The 23,202-nt window shown below is 43.4% G+C and overlaps 1 protein-coding gene and 1 pseudogene across 1 annotated transcript in view; one reads left to right on the forward strand and one right to left on the reverse strand.

The window, feature by feature from the left end:
• Positions 1-23,202, forward strand: part of LOC139406902 (uncharacterized) — a 624,715-nt gene that overhangs the window by 387,118 nt on the left and 214,395 nt on the right. The gene's annotated exons all lie outside the window — the stretch shown is intronic.
• LOC139407995 (ferritin, middle subunit-like) lies at positions 485-4,662 on the reverse strand (annotated as a pseudogene).

A 23,202-nucleotide genomic window follows, 5' to 3' on the forward strand; every position in this document is an offset into this window, starting at 1 on the left:
CAGAGGTAGTGTCCCTTAAACCTCATGTCAACCTTTCCCCATTATTAAGACCCACGAAGTCACTGTAGTAGGCCTACAATTATCTATTTTAATTTCTATGAAGACAAAAGCACACAGATGTCGGCTTTGGGCAAGCAGCATTTGTATTAAACAGTCAAAAATGTTTTATTCTTCAGATTTAGTGCAGATTAATAATGACCAGTTATACTTAGTGAAAAGGACCCTTGTGTTGGTATTGAGCTGCTCAGTAAGTGCAAAGCACCAGAATAAACTGATAAGACACCCATTACTCAAAAGCAACAACTTCTGTGATCTTTCTACTAAATCATTTCACAAGATACCTTCCCTCGCAAATCTAACAGCTGTTACGTTTGACAAGCTCAACTCTCTCCCCTCCTTATAGATGCAAAGGCAGCAAGATAGAGCAGAAAAGCCAGGAGTCCTGGTCTGAGGCTGGAGGCCGTAGCCTGGGGGTGGACGTGGTTTATCTCTGGCCTCCTGAGTACCTGTCAAACAGGTTGTTGTTGACAGCATCCATCTTGGTGAGGTTGGTGATGTGGTCGCCCAGCTTCTTAATGGCCTCCACCTGCTCATTCACGTAATGGGACTCCAGGAAGTAACACAGCTTAAGTGGGTTAACACAGGTGAGACGAGTGACTACAGACACTTTTGTAAATGCATCAACACACCAGAGCCTGGTGGTAATGGCATAAAGGCAGATAACTCAATGAACTGTTTGCAGATGTCCAACTTAGGCGTTAGCTGCATTTTTTTGTATATGTAACCAGTGTGAGATGGCTAGCTAGTTTGCAGGGTGCGCACTAATGGTGTTTCAATTGGTGACGTCACTCCATCAGACCTTGAAATGGTTGTTTCATTTGCGCTGCAAGGGCTATGGCTTTTGTGAAGTGATAGGTAACGATGCTTCGAGGGTGTCAGTTGTTGTGTGCAGAGGGTTCCTGGTTTGAGCCCAGGTTGGTGTGAGGAGAGGGACAGAAGCAATACTTACATATAGTGTATATTCGTGTTTGCGTACATTGTGGACTTTTGTATTTGTGTGAGAGGCAGGTCACTGTCATTAGTTAGCAGAGCTGCAACCTGATCAGATCCTGGGACAATACAGTAGCTGTATTCTATGTGATATACATCTAATGTGTGTGCTTCCACCATAACGTGGGGGACATTACTTACAGTGCCTTGCGAAAGTATTCGGCCCCCTTGAACTTTGCGACCTTTTGCCACATTTCAGGCTTCAAACATAAAAATATAAAACTGTATTTTTTTGTGAAGAATCAACAACAAGTGGGACACAATCATGAAGTGGAACGACATTTATTGGATATTTCAAACTTTTTTAACAAATCAAAAACTGAAAAATTGGGCGTGCAAAATTATTCAGCCCCTTTACTTTCAGTGCAGCAAACTCTCTCCAGAAGTTCAGTGAGGATCTCTGAATGATCCAATGTTGACCTAAATGACTAATGATGACCAGGGCTCTGTCCATTCCTATAAAATAAGGGTCTTACAAGTTCTTATGAATTGACAGTGTTTAATTTTAATTGGGAATTAAAACAGAGGAATTAAATTCCTTCAAGAGCTTTCTACGTATTCCCCAAGGTGTCTACAGCATTGTGACGTAGTTTTACGCATTTCTGTTGAAGAATAGCCGTAGGCGGCCACATTGCGTAAGTGGTCACATGGTGGCTCCGAGAGAGATTCTCGCGTAAAAAACAATCGGTCCTAGAGAAAAACGAATTGTCCCGACGGATATATTATCGAATAGATATTAGAAAAACACCTTGAGGATGGATTCTAAACAACGTCTGCCATGTTTCTGTCGATATTATGGAGCTAATTTGGAATATTTTTCGGCGTTGTGGTGACCGCAATTTCCGGGCGATTTCTCAGCCAAACGTGAAGAACAAACAGAGCTGTTTCGCCTACAAAAATAATATTTTGGGAAAATGAACTTTGGCTATCTACCTGGGAGTCTCGTGAGTGAAAACATCCGAAGTTCATCAAAGGTAAACGATTTAATTTGATTGCTTTTCTGATTTCCGTGACAAGGTTGCCTGCTGCTAGCATAATGCTATGCCAGGCTATCGATAAACTTACACAAATGCTTGTCTAGCGTTGGTTGTAAAGCATATTTAAAAAATCTGAGATGACAGGGTGATTAACAAAAGGCTAAGCTGTGTCTCAATATATTTAATATGTGATTTTCATGAATAGGAATATTTTCTAGGGATATTTATGTCCATTGCGTTATGCTAATTAGTTTCAGGCGATGATTACGCTCCCGCATGCGGGTTTGGGAGTCACTAGAGGTTAACCTCTTGGATCTCCCCATACCGGATCCGGTATCAGGAATACAGACTCAAGCTCATTACCATAACGCAACGTTAACTATTCATGAAAATCGCAAATGAAATGAAATAAATATGCCATCTCTCAAGCTTAGCCTTTTGTAAACAACACTGTCATCTCAGATTTTCAAAATATGCTTCTCAACCATAGGAAAACAACAATTTGTGTAAAAGTAGCTAGCTAGAGTAGCATTTAGCGTTAGCATTAGCGTTAGCATCCAGCACGCAACATTTCAACAAAAACATAAAAGCCTTCAAATAAAATCATTTACCTTTGAAGAACTTCTGATGTTTTCAATGAGGATACTCTCAGTTAGATAGCAGATGCTCAGTTTTTCCAAAAAGATTCTTTGTGTATTAGAAATAGCTCCGTTTTATACATCACATTTGGCTACCAAAAAAAAACGAAAATTCAGTCCTCAAAACGCGAACTTTTTTCCAAATTAACTCCATTATATCGACTGAAAACATGGCAAACGTTGTTTAGAATCAATCCTCAAGGTGTTTTTCACATATCTCTTCATTGATATATCGTTCTTGGACGCATGGTTTCTCCCCTGAATCAAATGGAAAAGTACAAGCAGCTGGCAATTGCGCACCGAATTCCACGCAGGACACCAGGCGGACACTTGGAAAATGTAGTCTCTTATGGTCAATCTTCCAATGATATGCCTACAAATACGTCACAATGCTGCTAAGACCTTGGGGGAACGACAGAAAGTGTAGGCTCATTCCTTGCGCAATCACAGCCATATAAGGAGACAATGGAAAACAGAGCTTCAGAAATTCTGCTAGTTTCCTGGTTGACGCATCATCTTGGTTTCGCCTGTAGAATGAGTTCTGGGGCACTTGACGACAATATCTTTGCAGATTCTGAAACTTCAGAGTGTTTTCTTTCAAAAACTGTCAAGAATATGCATAGTCGAGCATCTTTTCGTGACAAAATATCGCGCTTAAAACGGGAACGTTTTTTATCCAAAAATGAAATAGCGCCCCTAGAGATCCAAGAGGTTAAGGAACAAAAGGAACATTTATTGTGTAACTGGGAGTCTCGTGAGTGCAAACATCCTAAGATCATCAAAGGTAAGCAATTCATTTTATTTATTTTCTGACTTTCATGACCAATCTACTTTGCTGCTAGCTCTTTGTAATGTTTTGTCTGCTGAGAGAGATGTCCTTACATAAATGCTTGGTTTGCTTTCGCCGAAAAGCTTTTTTGAAATCTAACACACCAGGTGGATTAACAACCAGCTAAACTGTGTTTTGCTATATTGCACTTGTGATTTCATGAAAATTAAATATTTTTAGTAATTTAATTTGAATTTGGCGCTCTGCAATTCAGCGAGTGTTGACAAAAATTATGCCGCTAAAGGGATGGGTGCGCCAAGAAGTTAAGAACAAATTCGGTTACAAATCCATTGCTCTAACTACAAGGCTACCTGCCGCCCTTACAATGAACACTCATTACAAACAAAGAATCCAATAGTTCAAGTCTAGAGTTTTAGAAAAAAGTCATATCTAGAGCCATATTGTGTTAGTCAGCTTGTCCTTACAGATTCTAGATTAACCATTTGGTTTCAGGTAAAACCTTTTCAACTGAGATCATATTCTAAAAGGATTCTTTCTACCACAGAGAAGATTCCAGACAACCCTCGTCTATGTGGAAGAAGTTGAAGAACCCCCCCCTTCTAACATTCTACAATGAAAATGTGTGTTTCGATGCTCACCTTGATGTCCTCAAGGACAGTGCGTCCACCTCTCTTGTTCTGGAAGGAGAATAGCTTGTCAGCAAGCTTGCGCTTCTCCTCACTGTTCTCCTTGAAGAAATGAGCAAAGTCAGGCAGAGCCACGTCGTCCTGGGAGAAATAGAAAGCATAGGTGGATAAACATAAAAACAGTGTTTAGAAAGATATGCTGAGTTAGGTGTGGCATTCCGTTGTTGAGGCAACTAAACATTACTGACACAGCAATACGATCTGGAAAGTCATTAGCCTAATTAGTAACCTGCCAAGGAGATGTTACTCTGTACTAGGATATATCTGGTTCACTCACGGAGTTGAGTTTTACGTGGCTATTTCCTAGGCCTGCAGAAACTATAAGAAGAAAATAATGACATTTAGACCCAGGCATAATACACAACATTACGTAGAGCAAGACAATTGTCCACTTGCTAGCCTATTGCCATCTCCTTGCCATTGAAGTGTAGGTGTATGAGGCAAACATCTCCATGTTGATCATCAAGGTGATTGGCATCTTGACAGTCGCTGTGGTAGTTCTGGCAGACCTGAGACTCCATTTTGGCAGATTTTATTTTATATCAAACTGAACAGTACAAAAATAAAGTTTCTTAATTAAACTATTTTTAAAACTATGTTTCTTAAACTATTACAGTTCAAATAGTTCTTCAATTATAAATCCGGAATGTTATATAGTGCGGGACTGTCACGACTTCTGCCGAAGTCGTTGCCTCTCCTTGTTCGGGCGGTGCTCGGCGTTCGACGTCACCGGTCTTCTAGCCGTCATTGATCCATTTTTCATTTTCCATTGGTTTTGTCTTGTCTTCCCACACACCTGCTTACAATCCTGTGCATTACCTGTTGTGTATTTAACCCTCTGTTTCCCCTCATGTCTTTGTCAGAGATAGTTTATTGTCAGTGTAGTGTTTTTTGTGCGCGACGGGTCTTCGTACCCATATTTGTTTATATTTATTTTTCTATTTAGTGTTATGGAGCATGTTACTTGGACATTTATTAAAAGACTCCATTTTACACTCCTGCGCCTGACTTCCCTGCCACCTATACACATGTATCTGACAGAATCTCTGACCAATATATTTGAAGTCAGCAGGAGAGGAGAGGCTCATGGTGGTGGAGGAACGCGTTCGGGAACAAGCGGAGGAGATTGACTGTTTAAGCTCAGTCATGGATCGCAATGTCCAGAATATGGATTGCTGGGAGAGACAGGGAGTTTCTCTAGCGCCACCACCACCACATCCGGAATCTCCCTTGAATGCTTTTTCCCCTCCGGAACCGAAGATCCATTCATCCCTACCCACGGGATACAACGGAGATACTGCCGGCTGCCAGGGTTTCCTCCTTAAGCTGAACTTGTATCTGGCCACGGTCTCCCCAGTACCATCTGACCGTGAGAAGAGTTACGCCCTCGTCTCATGCCTCACCAGGAAAGCCCTGGAATAGGCCAGCGCTGTGTGTAGAAAGGAGGATGCGGCGTTGGACCATTTTGCGGAGTTCACCCGCCAATTCCGGATAGTATTCGACCATCCACCCAAAGGAAAAGCAGCGGGTGAGCTTCTCTATCATCTGAGGCAGGAGACGAGGAGTGCACAGGAGTTTGCTTTGGAGTTTAGGACCTTGGCTGCCGGCGCTGGATGGAGCGACAGGGCTCTGATCGACCATTACCGTTGTAGTCTACGCGAGGACGTCCGTCGGGAGCTGGCCTGTAGAGACACCACCCTCACCTTCGACCAGCTGGTGGACATGTCCATCAGGCTGGACAACATGCTGGCTACTCGTGGACGTCTAGATCGGGGTCTGGTTGTTCCATCCTCCCGCACCCTCTCTCCCGAAACTATGGAATTGGGAGGGATGGTGCGCAGGGAGACCGGAGGGGGTTCCCGCTCAAGCACCATTCATGGTCGCAGAGGGCACACTGCTGGTCGGTGCCGGGTTGGTTCCTCTGGGAATAGAGAAGGCAGGCAGGGCATTCTGGCATCACCCCAGGTGAGTAGGTACCATTCTCATCCAGAGCCCTCTGTTGCACTAATGTTTGTCTCGGTCTCTTTTCCTGATTTTTCCCTGCATTCCCAGTATAAGGCGCTAGTAGATTCAGGTGCGGCTGGGAATTTGAGTAATAAAAGTTTAGCTCAAAGTTTAGGGATCCCTATTGTTCCTGTGGATATGTCTTTCCCTATTCATGCCTTAGATAGTCGACCATTAGGGTCAGGGTTTATCAGGGAGGTAACTGCACCTTTGTGTATGATAACGCAGGAGGGTCACAAGGAGAAGATTAGTCTTTTCCTTATTGATTCTCCTGCGTATTCTGTGGTGCTAGGCCTACCCTGGTTAGCTTGCCATAACCCCACTGTTTCTTGGCCACAGAGGGCTCTAACGGGTTGGTCGCGAGAGTGCTCAGGTAGGTGTTTAGGGGTTTCCGTTGGTGCTACTACGGTGGAAAGTCCAGACCAGGTCTCCACCGTGCGCATTCCCCCCAAATATGCCGATTTGGCTCTCGCCTTCTGTAAAAAGAAGGCGACTCAATTACCACCCCATCGACGGGGGGATTGTGCGATAGATCTCCTGGTAGACGCTGAATATCCCAAGAGTCACGTGTATCCCCTGTCGCAAGCGGAGACGGAGGCTATGGAGACATATGTCTCTGAATCCCTGCATCAGGGGTTCATTCAGCCATCCATTTCACCCGTCTCTTCGAGTTTCTTTTTTGTGAAAAAAAAGGATGGCGGTTTACGCCCGTGCATTGATTATCGAGGTCTAAATAAAATCACAGTGAAATATAGTTACCTCGCTACCTCTGATCAATACGGTTATTGAGTTAATGCACGGGGCACGTTTTTTTCACAAAATTGGATCTCAGGAGTGCGTACAATCTGGTGCGTATTAGGAAGGGTGATGAGTGGAAGACGGCATTTAGCACCACCTCAGGTCATTATGAGTACCTTTTCATGCCATGTGGGTTGATGAATGCTCCATCAGTTTTCCAATCATTTGTAGATGAGATCTTCAGGGACCTGCACGGGCAGGGTGTAGTGGTGTATATCGATGATATTCTGATATACTCCGCTACACGCGCCGAGCATGTGTCCCTGGTGCGCAGGGTGCTTGGTCGCCTGTTGGAGCATGATCTATATGTCAAGGCTGAGAAATGCTTGTTCTTCCAACAATCCATCTCCTTCCTAGGGCATCGGATTTCCACTTCAGGAGTGGAGATGGAGAGCGACCGCATTACAGCCGTGCGTAATTGGCCGACTCCAACCACGGTAAAGGAGGTGCAGCGTTTTTTGGGGTTTGCCAATTACTACCGGAGGTTTATCCTGGGTTTTGGTCAGGTGGCTGCTCCCATTACCTCACTGCTAAAGGGGGGCCCGGTGCGCTTGCAGTGGTCGGCTGAGGTGAACAGGGCTTCTGGGCACCTGAAGACTCTGTTTACCTCGGTGCCTGTGTTGGCTCATCCGGATCCCTCTTTGCCATTCATAGTGGAGGTGGACGCATCCGAAGCTGGGATAGGAGCAGTGCTCTCTCAGCGTTCGGGTACGCCACTGAAGCTTCGCCCCTGTGCTTTCTTTTCGAAGAAGCTCAGCCCGGCGGAGCAAAACTATGATGTGGGGAACCGAGAGCTGTTAGCTGTCGTAGAAGCCTTGAAGGTGTGGAGGCATTGGCTTGAGGGGGCTAAACACCCTTTTCTCATCTGGACTGACCACCGCAATCCGGAGTACATCCGGCAGGCGAAGAGACTGAATCCTCGCCAGGCAAGGTGGGCCATGTTTTTCACTCGTTTTGTGTTTACTCTTTCTTACAGACCAGGCTCCCAGAACGTTAAGGCAGACACATTGTCTCGGCTGTATGACACAGAGGAGCGATCCATGGATCCCACTCCCATACTCCCAGCTTCGTGTCTGGTGGCGCCTGTAGTGTGGGAGCTGGACGCGGACATTGAGCGGGCATCACGTGCAGAGCCCTCTCCCCCTGAGTGTCCAGCTGGTCGTCTGTACGTTCCGTCTGCTGTCCGCGACCGATTGATCTATTGGGCTCACACGTCACCCTCCTCTGGTCATCCTGGGATAGGTCGGACGATGCGCTGTCTTGATGGGAGGTACTGGTGGCCCACTTTAGCTAAAGACGTGAGGATTTATGTTTCTTCCTGCTCGGTGTGCGCCCAGTGCAAGGCTCCTAGACACCTGCCCAGAGGTAAGCTATAACCTCTACCCGTTCCTCAACGGCCGTGGTCGCACCTGTCGGTGGATTTTTTTACTGATCTTCCACCTTCACAGGGTTACACCACGATCCTGGTCGTTGTGGATCGGTTTTCGAAGTCCTGTCGTCTCCTCCCTTTGCCCGGTCTCCCTACGGCCTTACAAACTGCAGAGGCCCTGTTTACACACGTTTTCCGGCACTATGGGGTGCCTGAGGATATAGTGTCTGATCGGGGTCCCCAGTTCACATCAAGGGTCTGGAAGGCATTCGTGGAGCGTCTGGGGATCTCGGTTAGTCTTACCTCAGGTTTTCACCCCGAGAGTAATTGGCAGGTAGGTGGAGAGAGTTAACCAGGATGTGGGTAGGTTTCTGCGGTCTTATTGCCAGGATTCGCCGGGGGAGTGGACGAAGTTCGTGCCCTGGGCAGAGATGGCTCAGAACTCGCTACGTCACTCCTCCACTAACCTTACTTTTCAATGTGCATTAGGGTATCAGCCGGTCCTGGCTCCTTGGCATCAGAGCCAGACCGAGGCTCCTGCGGTGGACAATTGGTTTCGGCACGCTGAGGAAACCTGGGAGGCAGCCCACGTCCACCTTCAGCGTGCCATAAGGCGCCAGAAATTTGGCGCAGACCGTCGCCGCAGTGAGGCCCCAGTGTTCGCACCAGGGGACAGGGTCTGGCTCTCGACCCGAAACCTGCTCCTCCCCCTACTCTGCCGGAAGCTGGGTCCGCGGTTTGTGGGGCCGTTTAAAGTCCTGAGGAGAGTGAACGAGGTATGTTATAGGTTACAACTGCCGACTAATTACCGTATTAACCCCTCGTTCCATGTGTCTCTCCTCAGGCCGGTGGTTGCTGGCCCGCTCCAGGAGGCTGAAGTGCGTGATGTTACTCCGCCTCCTCTAGACATCGAGGAGGTCCCGGCGTACTCTGTTCGATCCATTTTGGATTTGAGACGTCGGGCGAGGGGCCTTCAGTACCTCGTGGACTGGGAGGGTTACGGGCCGGAGGAGAGATGCTAGGTTCCGGTGGAGGACGTGTTAGATCCTTCCATGTTATCAGAATTCCACCGTCTCCATCCGGATCGGCCTGCACCTCGCCCTCCGGGTCGTCCCCGAGGCCGGTGTCGACGCGCTGCTGGAGCCACGCGTCAGGGGGGGGGATACTGTCACGACTTCTGCCGAAGTCGTTGCCTCTCCTTGTTCGGGCGATGCTCGGCGTTCGACGTCACCGGTCTTCTAGCCATCATTGATCCATTTTTCATTTTCCATTGGTTTTGTCTTGTCTTCCCACACACCTTCTTTCAATCCCATTCATTACCTGTTGTGTATTTAACCCTCTGTTTCCCCTCATATCTTTGTCAGAGATTGTTTATTGTCAGTGTAGTGTTTTTTGTATAGGTGCGCGACGGGTCAATCCAAGATGGCGTAGCAGTCGGACGTCTTGTCGTGTCATGTCCCTTGGATATATCGTTTTTTACATATTTTTATTCGCATATCTTTTAAAACATTTTGCTAAACCTCAACTTCGAAATACTCTCCTGCAACCCGCCTCACCCAATGTAATTTTTCTAAAGTACTTATATTTACTTCGGATCCGGAACCCTTCAACTGAAGCTAGCCAGCTAACTACCAGCAAACCATTGCTAGCGGTCATCAGCTAACTGGTCATCAGCTAACCTTTAGCTCAGAAAGCTCTCGCCAGTTCGAACAACGCGACTCTAACCAGAGCATAACAGACCTATTTTTTTATTTTTTTATCCCCGGATTCCCACCGCAAACGGAACATTTTCAGCTGGATCTTCACAACTAGCTAACCGCAACCCCGGATGATTACTCCTGGCTAGCGTTTCCATCCACTTAGCTTGAAGCTAGCCCGGCCAGAGCTCCTGTGCTACCACCGAAGCATACTCCTGGGCTACAATATCCGGACCCACGACCGGTCTATCGATGTCACCGCATGAAGAGGCACAAACAGACTCACCCCATCGCGACGTCCCCCAAAGACTAACTTTCTAGCCCTTGCTATCTGCTTGCTTGCTAATTCGGCCTGCTAACTTCTAGCTTGTTTAGCCCCGGTCCACTAACTGCTACCTTGCTCAGCCCCGGCCTACTAACTGTTAGCTTGTTAGCACAGGCCTGCTAACTGTCTGAATCGCTGCGTCCCCAGCCAGCCCAACCACTCACTGGACCCATATTTACTTTCAATCTCTTTTCGATTTTTAATTCGATTATACCTTCCGGTAACCTGCCTCACCCAATGTGATACGGAATCGCTATTATTTTTAATTTTTAGAACACATTCAATAACCTCCAGAAGCTAACTAGCTACAAGCTATTTAGTCATTGTTAGCCACTGCTAGCGGCTTTACCTTCTGCACAGCCAGCCATTTTTTTTTTTACCTGGATAATACTCGCCAGTCCCATCCACCGCTGCCCCCTGGACACTGATCACTTGGCTACATAGCTGAACTGCATGCTGGACTGTCCATTAATCACGGTACTCCATTCTGCTTGTTTATGTTTTATCTGTCGGCCCCAGCCGCACTCAGGCTCTGTGTGTAGCTAGCTCTCCCAATTCAACATCTGTGATTACTGTATGCCTCGCTGTATGTCTCTCTCAAATGTCAATATGCCTTGTATACTGTTGCTCAGGTTAGTTATCATTGTTTTAGTTTACAATGGAGCCCCTAGTTCCACTCTTCATACCCCTCATACCTCCTTTGTCCCACCTCCCACACATGCGGTGACCTCACCCATTACAACCAGCATGTCCAGAAATACAACCTCTCTCATCATCACCCAGTGCCTGGGCTTACCTCCGCTGTACCTGCACCCCACCATACCCCTGTCTGCGCATCATGCTCTGAATATATTCTACCATGCCCAGAAATCTGCTCCTTTTACTCTCTGTCCCCAACGCTCTAGACGACCAGTTTTGATAGCCTTTAGCCGCACCCTCATACTACTTCTCCTCTGTTCCGCGGGTGATGTGGAGGTAAACCCAGGCCCTGCATGTCCCCAGGCACCCTCAGTTGTTGACTTCTGTGATCGAAAAAGCCTTGGTTTCTTGCATGTCAACATCAGAAGCCTCCTCCCTAAGTTTGTTTTACTCACTGCTTAAGCACACTCTGCTAACCCTGATGTCCTTGCCGTGTCTGAATCCTGGCTCAGGAAGGCCACCAACAATTCTGAGATTTCCATACCCAACTATAACATTTTCCGTCAAGATAGAACCGCCAAAGGGGGAGGAGTTGCAGTCTACTGCAGAGATAGCCTGCAAAGTAATGACAGACTTTCCAGGTCCATACCCAAACAGTTCGAACTACTAATTTTAAAAATTACTCTCTCCAGAAATAAGTCTCTCACTGTTGCCGCCTGCTACCGACCCCCCTCAGCTCCCAGCTGTGCCCTGGACACCATTTGTGAATTGATTGCCCCCCATCTAGCTTCAGAGTTTGTTCTGTTAGGTGAACTAAACTAGGATATGCTTAACACCCCGGCAGTCCTACAATCTAAGCTAGATGCCCTCAATCTCACACAAATCATCAAGGAACCAACCAGGTACAATCCTAAATCTGTAAACAAGGGCACCCTCATAGATGTCATCCTGAACAACTGGCCCTCCAAATACACCTCCGCTGTCTTCAACCAGGATCTCAGCGATCACTGCCTCATTGCCTGTATCCGCTATGGAGCCGCAGTCAAACGACCACCCCTCATCACTGTCAAAACGCTCCCTAAAACACTTCTGTGAGCAGGCCTTTCTAATCGACCTGGCCCGGGTATCCTGGAAGGACATTGACCTCATCCCGTCAGTTGAGGATGCCTGGTCATTCTTTAAAAGTAACTTCCTCACCATTTTAGATAAGCATGCTCCGTTCAAAAAATGCAGAACTAAGAACAGATATAGCCCTTGGTTCACTCCAGACCTGACTGCCCTCGACCAGCACAAAAACATCCTGTGGCGGACTGCAATAGCATCAAATAGTCCCCGCGATATGCAACTGTTCAGGGAAGTCAGGAACCAATACACGCAGTCAGTCAGTCAGGAAAGCTAAGGCCAGCTTCTTCAGGCAGAAATTTGCATCTTGTAGCTCCAACTCCAAAAAGTTCTGGGACACTGTGAAGTCCATGGAGAACAAGAGCACCTCCTCCCAGCTTCCCACTGCACTGAGGCTAGGTAACACGGTCACCACCGATAAATCCATGATTATCGAAAACTTCAACAAGCATTTCTCAACGTCTGGCCATGCCTTCCGCCTGGCTACTCCAACCTAAGCCAACAGCTCCGCCCCCCCCCCCCCCCCCCCCCCCCGCAGCTACCCGCCCAAGCCTCTCCAGGTTCTCCTTTACCCAAATCCAGATAGCAGATGTTCTGAAAGAGCTGCAAAACCTGGACCCGTACAAATCAGCTGGGCTTGACAATCTGGACCCTCTATTTCTGAAACTATCCGCCGCCATTGTCGCAACCCCTATTGCCTGTTCAACCTCTCTTTCATCTCCTCTGAGATCCCCAAGGATTGGAAAGCTGCCGCAGTCATCTCCCTCTTCAAAGGGGGAGACACCCTGGACCCAAACTGTTACAGACCTATATCCATCCTGCCCTGCCTATCTAAGGTCTTCGAAAGCCAAGTCAACAAACAGGTCACTGACCATGTCGAATCCCACCGTACCTTCTCCGCTGTGCAATCTGGTTTCCGAGCCGGTCACGGGTGCACCTCAGCCACGCTCAAGGTACTAAACGATATCATAACAGCCATCGATAAAAGACAGTACTGTGCAGCCGTCTTCATCGACCTTGCCAAGGCTTTCGACTCTGTCAATCACCATATTCTTATCGGCAGACTCAGTAGCCTCGGTTTTTCTGATGACTGCCTTGCCTGGTTCACCAACTACTTTGCAGACAGAGTTCTGTGTGTCAAATCGGAGGGCATGTTGTCCGGTCTTCTGGCAGTCTCTATGGGGGTGCCACAGGGTTCAATTCTCGGGCCGACTCTTTTCTCTGTATATACCAATGATGTTGCTCTTGCTGCGGGCGATTCCCTGATCCACCTCTATGCAGACGACACCATTCTATATACTTCCGGCCCGTCCTCCAAACGAGCTTCAATGCCATAAAACACTCCTTCCGTGGCCTCCAACTGCTCTTAAACGCTTGTAAAACCAAATGCATGCTTTTCAACCGTTCGCTGCCTGCACCCGCACTTCTGACTAGCATCACCCACAATGGATGGTTCCGACCTTGAATATGTGGACATCTATAAGTACCTAGGTGTCTGGCTAGACTGTAAACTCTCCTTCCAGACTCATATCAAACATCTCCAAACGAAAATCAAATCTAGAGTCGGCTTTCTATTCTGCAACAATGCCTCCTTCACTCACGCCGCCAAACTTACCCTAGTAAAACTGACTATCCTACCGATCCTCGACTTCGGCGATGTCATCTACAAAATTGCTTCCAAAACTCTACTCAGCAAACTGGATGCAGTGTATCACAGTGCCATCCGTTTTGTCACTAAAGCACCTTATACCACCCACCACTGCGACCTGTATGCTCTAGTCGGCTGGCCCTCGCTACATATTCGTCGCCAGACCCACTGGCTCCAGGTCATCTACAAGTCCATGCTAGGTAAAGCTCCGCCTTATCTCAGTTCACTGGTCACGATGGCAACACCCACCCGTAACACGCGCTCCAGCAGGTATATCTCACTGATCATCCCTAAAGCCAACATCTCATTTGGCCGCCTTTCGTTCCAGTTCTCTGCTGCCTGTGACTGGAACGAATTGCAAAAATCGCTGAAGTTGGAGACTTTTATCTCCCTCACCAACTTCAAACATCTGCTATCTGAGCAGCTAACTGATCGCTGCAGCTGTACATAGTCTATCGGTAAATAGCCCACCCATTTTTACCTACCTCATCCCCATACTGTTTTTATTTATTTTATTTTATGCTCTTTTGCACACCAATATCTCTACCTGTACATGACCATCTGATCATTTATCACTTCAGCGTTAATCTGCAAAATTGTAATTATTCTCCTACCTCATGCCTTTTGCACACAATGTATATAGACTCTCCTTTTTTCTACTGTATTATTGACTTGTTAATTGTTTACTCCATGTGTAACTCTGTGTTGTCTGTTCACACTGCTATGCTTTATCTTGGCCAGGTCGCAGTTGCAAATGAGAACTTGTTCTCAACTAGACTACCCGGTTAAATAAAGGTGAAATAAAATAAATAAATCAAAAATATTTGTTTATATTCATTTTTCTATTTAGTGTTATGGAGCATGTTACTTGGACATTTATTAAAAGACTCCATTTTACACTCCGTTTGACTCTCCTGTGCCTGACTTCCCTGCCACCTATACACATATATCTGACAGGGACGAAGGCAGAGGAGTTCTGTTCAATCACTATTGGATCAAGAACTTCTAAATGCATCTACCCACATTAGGGAAATAGAAGGAACCTTGTTCACTGTATTTATAGTTCCAAACGGAATGGGTCAGTGAAATCCAGCCAATCACGTTTAGAATTTCAACAGAAAATAGGCGGCTCATTTGATGATGATCTCACTACTTGGGGCGGCAGGGTGGTTAGTGGTTAGAGCGTTGGACTAGTAACCGGAAGGTTGCAAGTTCAAACCCCCGAGCTGACAAGGTACAAATCTGTCGTTCTGCCCTTGAACAGGCAGTTAACCCACTGTTCCTAGGCCGTCATTGAAAATAAGAATTTGTTCTTAACTGACTTGCCTAGTTAAATAAAGGTAAAATAAAAAATAAAAAAATAAACTACTCATACACATGACCTGAATAAATCAATGTTTGTTACAAAGTAACAATTTATTGGTAACATCTAAAACAGTATCAACCAAAAGCAATGCTACAATGCTAGCTGTTATTATGGCAAAATGTGTTTGTATTATGTCCTTAGGAGAAAATAGTACTAATTTGACAATTATTTCAGATAATAAGCTAATTGAGGAATAGCCTAGGTCTATATTTTATTTAGGCTATTAAAGGAATGGAACTTTGCTCCTCTATGGCTGTGACGCAGTTCTGAAACTTCTGTTTAATTCTGTAATAGCACGTTTCAATAGCTTAATTATTTACCTTTTTCAGAATGCAGTCAAAAAAACAACTGTAAGATTTATCACGCTTTTTTATATAAACTAAATTTGCAGTATGAAGTATGGGAATACAGTACGTGGACAGAGACGGATATGATGGCTTTTGTATACATTTTATTTGACAATATACCTTTCGGCTTGAAATGGCATATTGTAGTTGACAAGTGGTCTATCAAAGTTGCTCACATTAGCCTGAAAATAAAGCCTACACAAAATCAGTAGCTACATACACCTAGGATATTAAGCAAAAACTGTGAATTATCAGCTAATGAAAATAACAGACCACAATGATAAGGTAACCTTCCTAACAACTTCAGTTCAAATGACCTGATCTTCCATAACTGCTGAAATGGTGCTTTCAGGGTGATGGGCTATTGCTCAATACAGCCATGTAGTTGTATCATAATTTGGATTCATAAGAACTAGGTCTTCTAGGGCAGTATGCATCAAGTGTCTCAGAGTAAGATTGCTGATTACCTCCACTGTGAATGCCAAAGAGGGATCCGGATGGGCCAGCACGGGAGCCGGGGTAAACAAAGCTCTTAGATGCCCAAAAGACCTGTCCACCTCAACCGACCACTGCAGACGTACAGGACCCCCTTCAGCAGTGAGGTAATGGGAGCAGCCACCTGGCCAAAACCTTGGATAAATCTCTGGTAGTAATTGGCAAACCCTAAAAATAGCTGCACCTCCTTTACCGTGGTGGGAGTCGGCCAATTACACATGGCTGAAATGCGATCACTCTCCATATCCACCCCTGATATAGAAATACGATACCATAGGAAGGAGACGGCCTGCTGAAAAAACAAGCATTTCTCGACCTTGACATACAGGTCATGCTCCAAGAGTCGTTCAAGTACCTTGCGCACCAAGGACACATTCTCGGCGCGAGTATATCAGAATGTCATCGACATACACCACTACACCCTGCCCATGCAGGTCCCTGAAAATCTCGTCTATAAAGGATTGGATGACTGTACGGCATGACGAGGTACTCATAATGCCCTGAGGTGATACCACTTGTCTCCCTCCAGGATACGCACCAAGTTGTACGCACTCCTGAGATCCAGTTTAGTGAAGAAGCTCGCCTGTGCATTGACTCAATCGCCACGGCGATAAGACTAACTGTACCTCACCATGATTTGAATGAGACCTCATAGTCAATGCACGGGCGCAGACCTCCATCCTCCTTCTTCACAAAAAAGAAACTCAAGGAGGCGGATGAAGTGGAGGACCGAATGTACCCCTGACGCAGGGATTCGGAGACTTATATATTTATTTTTGTTGCATGAACACTCCAAACAGTCTACCCAACCGCTTGGAGGCGTCCTCAAGGCATTAAAGCACATTGTTGACTTGTTTTGTATCACATTCCAATGATACAACTGGGTGGGACAAAAATGCAATTTCAGAATGTGGGGGGGGCATGTTCCTATTTCTCTCCCTCGTTCCCACTCTTATTCCTGTCATAACCTTATGTTTGTTCTACTACTGTGTAGATGAACTCAGGCTCTACCCTGGCTGTATTTATGGCTTGTCATTGTGACTCAGCATTCTGGAGTCTCAAGCAGAGACAGAAGAGGAAGTGAAACATCCCACTCCCTAATGTCTTCTGTTTCAATGGAAGTCAAGAACTACACATTGGTGTCTATGGGACAGCCAACCCCTAAGCAGACTATGATTTACACTCCTGAGTGGCACAGCGGTCTAAGGCACTGTATCTCTGGGCTAGAGTGGTCACACGTCCGGTTGTGATACAGCTTGGAATCGAATGATTCATTCCAAGCTGTATCACAACCGGAGTCCCATAGGGCGGCGCACAATTGGCCCAGTGTCGTCCGGGTTTGGACGAGATAGGCCGTCATTGAAAATAAGAATTTGTTCTTAACTGACTGCCCTAGTTAAATGAAGGTTAAATGAAAAAATTAAAAACCGCCTGAGTGAACTACCTTCATTATCCAACATACTTGGATAACATTTTGTTATCACTGTGACTGTGGCAGTGGTGAGTGGGTGTTGAGAGCATGATGACCGGCTGAGACCAGATTTGAAGAAAAGGAAAAAGGGAAAAAGGAGAGAACAGCAGGAACATATACTATACTATGTAGCTTACTAAGGCATTTTTAAACAAATAGCTCTGAAATTATTGTTTCTGTTTAATTTTGGAGGGAAAACACATAAACATCTCCTATCACTAGCCACTTTAACTATGCCACTTTGTTTACATACTCACCTCATGTATATACTGTACTCGATACCATCTACTGTATCATATCTATGCTGCTCTGTACCATCACTCATTCATATATCCTTATGTACATATTCTTTATCCCCTTACACTATGTATAAGACAGTAGTTTTGGTATTGTTAGTTAGATTACTTGTTGGTTATTACTGCATTGTCGGAACTAGAAGCACAAGCATTTCGCTACACTCGCATTAACATCTGCTAACCATGTGTATGTGACAAATAAAATTTGATTTGATTTGATTTGATAATTTGGTCAATATTCCGCAATCACAACTCAAATACCAATATTTTCTGTATTACTTTAAACTGTTGGTCTAACTCTAACAATTCAGAAAGTGTTACTGTAATTTAATTATGCCTGGCTCTGCCCAGGTAACAAACAACCTTGCCTACTCTTAAACAATGACTTAGGTAAGATTAGTAAATTATCCTAATGTCTGACATCATCATGTAGGAGCCCCTTTAAGTTTCCACATGTCCAATTCTCCCTTGGGCGTCCATTCATGTCAATCCTGTACCAATACTCTGTCAAGTTTCTTATCTACTTTAAGAAGTATCTGTGCTACTTATATATTTTCTTAAATATATATATTTACTGAGTTAAACCGTAACCCTTTTCTCTCATATCTCTCAAATACCACTAAGCTTCTAACTGTTTTACTTTATCTAAAATCATTGATTTTAGAAAAAAACATGTCTATGAGTGGCTTTTCTCTAAAGTCCTTACATTTCCTTAATCAATCTATCTTAATCCTAACAATAATCCTAAATCATCACAGATGTCCTATATTCCTGTTAAATGTAAAACCATTTAAAACTTGTTAAGGATACGGGGCGGTATTTCCCCATTGGATGAATTGCGTGCCCATAGTGAACTGCATAAAAATCTGTCCTAAATTGCTAATATATGCATATTATTATTATTATTATTGGATAGAAAACACTCTGAAGCTTCCAAAACCGTTTGAATTATGTATGTGAGTATAACAGAACTCACAGGGCAGGCAATCTTCCAAACTAGTTTTGGAATCCTGAAAGTTGGGGCAACTTTGACATCATCGCCCCCTCCCTTCCCAAAAAGTTATGGATCTGGAAACACTTCCTATGTCTTCCACTAGATGCCCTCATTCAGTAGAACGTTGAATGGTGCATATGCTGTGAACTTTGACCTAATGTAGTGAGAAGTTGTCGCAAGTGTCGCAAAGATTATCATGTGAGTGAAAGGCGCGCTTGGGGAAGAGTGCTTCCTTTGTTCCAATCAGCCTCAGACGAACATGGATGTCCCGGTTGGAATGCCATTTGTTTTGTACGTTTATAACATCCTGAAGATTGATTCTGCGCTTAGTTTGACCAGTTTTGTTGACCTGTAATATGTCATTTGGAAGTTTTGATGCGCAATTATTCTGGACCAGAAGTCATTTTTTGGGCATTTGAGCTGAAAGTGTTAGCAGATGCTACTACATGGACACTAGATTTGAACATTATGAAATGTATTGTTGAAGTATGACTCCTTCCACTACATTCTGATCGAAGACCATCAAAGGTAAGGGAATATTTATGTTGTAATTCTGTATTTCTGTTGACTCCAACATAGCGGAGAAATATTGTTACGTCTGAGCGCCGTCTCAGATTATTGCATGGTAAACTAATTCCGTAACGTTAAAAAAAAATGTGACACAGCGGTTGCATTAAGAACCAGTGTATCTTTCTAACTATATGTAGAACATGTATCTTTAGTCAAAGTTTATGATGAGTATTTCTGTTATCTGGCGTAGCTTTCTATAATTTCTCCTGACATTTTGCAGAATTTTCTGAACATGGCGTAAACATGGCATAAACCGAGATTTATGGATATAAAATGCATATTATCGAACAAAACATAAATGTACTGTGTAACATGTCATATTACTGTCATCTGATGAAGATTTTCAAAAGGTTAGTTGAATGATTTTTCTTTTAATCCTGCGTTTGTGATTGTATCTTTTGTTCGACAAAATGGCTGCATATTGTCTGTGTGTTTGTGGTGGTTTAACATAAATATGTGCTATGTTTTCGCCGTAAAACATTTAAAAAATCTGACACGCTGGGTAGATGAACAAGGTGTTTATCTTTCATTTGAGGCATTGGACTTGTTAATGTGTGGAGGTTAAATATTTCGACGAATATTTTTGCATTCCCTGCGCCACCGTTTGAGCTGAACGGGGGGGTGTAGTTCCCGCTTGGGAACCTATAGGCACATTAAAAAACCTCCTAATAGTCAAACAAAGTCTAAACAAATGCTTACCATATCAAAATCCTTCCTATACTAACAAGCTCTTTCCTTCAGGGACCTTCAGTATTCTATCTGACAATAACATGAATTTAATATATGTTGCAAAGTGTGGAATACCTTATCTACAGTAATTTATCACCCCTAAGAACTGAAACTTATTTTTCTATGTAATTCCCTGCCCTATTGGCTTAATATATCTCCTATCCAAACCTCAATGTATCTTATCTTCCCCTATTTATTCTCAATGATAAATATGATTTTTTTCTCTGTTATAATACCAAATCAATAATAGCCCATTCAAAAACGTCATAGCTAATGTTGTAAAACAGAATCCTGAACCACTTTCTAATTTGCGGTTCAAACAATAATTCTAAACCCCTAACCAAAACTCAATTATAATTAATTTACCTTAACTATTAACCCAAATGACCACATTTATTATACAAATGACTCTCCCCTGAGGCTGATCAGACCACAAAAGATAGCCATGATAAGGTCAATAGGTCATACCACCCTTGTATAGTAATGTTCCATACTACATTAGACATATTAAAGAACCCTTTATCCTTAAAATAAAAAAAAATCACTTGTGTAATTAAAACTCATAAAATAAAAACTCATGTTTCCATATGTGAGCGTGCCTCTTTAAAATACCTTTGCACTAAAACAAATAGTCCTAACAAATGTTTTATGTGTATATATTTGCAAACCTTAATGATAATTCCCCTTTACCTCAAATCGTTAATCATAAGTTTTAAACAACGTCAATGTATATGTTTACTTAAATGAACATGCTACCCTTAGATACAATTAACCTGATAACATTATTATCCAATGTATTACTTTTTCCCTCTGCCGCAAATGTCGTACATTTCTCAGTGTAAGAAATCCGTAATTTAATCCCAAATATTTAATAAAAATATAAACGTATTTTCCCTTGGCTCCTTCAACACATATTTTAGATAACTTCCATCCGTCCCGGTATAAAGAATCCTACTTAAAACACCAGAACAAATGCTTAATTAAGTTAAATCAACTCCTAGAATAACCAATTATCAGTAACCAAATAAACAAACCACTTTTATCAGCAAAAAACAAACTATGCAAAAACTCACTACTATAATGCTTCAGATGACAAAATTACTCAGAGACTCACGTTTACATCTCAATAAAACGAAACATAATCTGCGTGTTCCTCAAGAAAAAGCAACTTGCCCCTGTCACAGATGTCTACGTATCAAGGGAAAAGCTCAAATAACCAAATTCAACCTAGCTAGTTTCCCGAAACGTATGCAATTATGTTTTACTATAGAGGTTGCTTTTCAACATTAATACCCTAACATTGTTTCACATAATGGAAACAATGCTCAAATTCACTGGTGTTACATAAACAATCAAACCAGGAATCAATAACCATCAGAATCCATTATCATAATGTTTTACGATTCAGACATTCAATCTCCCTTTCTCATAGCCTAATACAGTCCAAATAAACGCCACAAATCAATGATGCCCACCTAGCGAATCAGCAGCTAGTTTTTAGCATCTTTCCTGACAACTTACATACTCCTTTTATAAATGTTTTTGGAAATTTTTATCAACCTCTGAAAAGTGACTCAAAACAATAATGCACGCATTTTCCTTCTAAAAGACACAAACAATTTTCTCCGTAACCCCCAGTCACGACATCATTTCAGTGGCGACAAAAGTGCTTTGCGAGTGATGTCATCAACAAGCGCTCGACCTCGACTCAATTCGCAACGATTTTCAATGAATTGTAAATAATTGTTGGCTGTCTGCAGCAACAGTAGTTCGGGTTCGATAAACCAAACCTAATTTATCACATCTGTTGAATCCTGAATTAGAGTTTACAACATCAATCAACATCTCTCATCTCCCAATTCACTAAATTTATAAGAACATTTCGATGGGCACAAATCTATCGTAATTGTTTCCCCGTTATTATTCAGAATTCATTTGATTTAAGTTACTGTCTCGTCTTTGATTTAGCATTTTAATTACGACTCTATTCCCAATACATTATTCCCAACAGATCATTTAGTGAACAGACATCGTCTTGTATCAAAATTCACTTCGTCCTTATTTTAAGTTGAATAAATTAGTCTTTCAATTTTAACCAAACAAACCATTTAAAACGTTCAGTTTATATCTTATACCAATACTAGTGACTACAACTTTCTCAGGTAAATATATATTCTTTAGTTAACGCCTCGGCTGGGAACTGAACCCTGGACTGCAGTTTGTAAGACTGCTACGCTCACCACTATACCACCAATGCTATGGAACTGAGTGAGATTCTCCGCAAATAGACCCATTTTACAGTTATCCGTATTTGTTACTCCGGCATCTGGACAACAGAAAATAGCCCCAACGCCCAAAGTTTTCCCTCAGTTAGGATTCTCATTAATCTCGCTCTCTTTGTATCTGACCTTTCTTTTTTTTTTTACCGATTGTCGCCTCTGACCTTCCCCTCAGTTAAATTACAATATTGGTGGTGACGTTTACAGGGAGTGTTACACTCCCGGGCGAAATGTCCAATTTCGTTACAATTAAAACATGTTCTCTTTTTCTTTTGACTCACCTTATCCACTTTTCTCGACTTTATAACTCTCGTCTCCCGTTAGTTCCGACACCTCCTTTGAGGAATTCCTACCCAACTTTAATCCTTACCGTTACTAGTAGCTATGGTATTTAATCACTTACCTATGTGCGTGTATTTCTATGAATCTGCTAATTACCGTTACATAATTACTTTAGTTGCTTTTCTGTCTGACTATGTGTGTGTCTCTTTAATGACAATAAGTATGTATTCTCCTTTCTGGAAACCTCAACTATAGATTACTTTTGATTGGACATTACATTTCACCCGTATACAATTATAAGCTCAGTATAAACTATTGTTCCTTGGGACTTTCAACGTTAATATCTCATATCTCACTACTCTAGAATAGGCTTCCCTCTCCTCCCCTTAGATATTAATCTCTTTCAGTATTGAATGGGTTCAGTTATTATGTTCGCTTAGAATTGCCCTGCCTTCTCACCAAGCCTAATTTATCCTCACCTGTTTCAATATATCTATCTGCTACTTTTCATATACAGATAGACTACTAGGTATGTTTATTGAATTAATGGCTATCCTATTTGTACAGAATGACCGTCACATCTAACAATACAGTGCCTTGCGAAAGTATTCGGCCCCCTGAACTTTGCGA

Source organism: Oncorhynchus clarkii, chromosome 4 (genome assembly GCF_045791955.1).
Source record: "Oncorhynchus clarkii lewisi isolate Uvic-CL-2024 chromosome 4, UVic_Ocla_1.0, whole genome shotgun sequence".
Taxonomy (NCBI): Eukaryota; Metazoa; Chordata; class Actinopteri; order Salmoniformes; family Salmonidae; genus Oncorhynchus; species Oncorhynchus clarkii.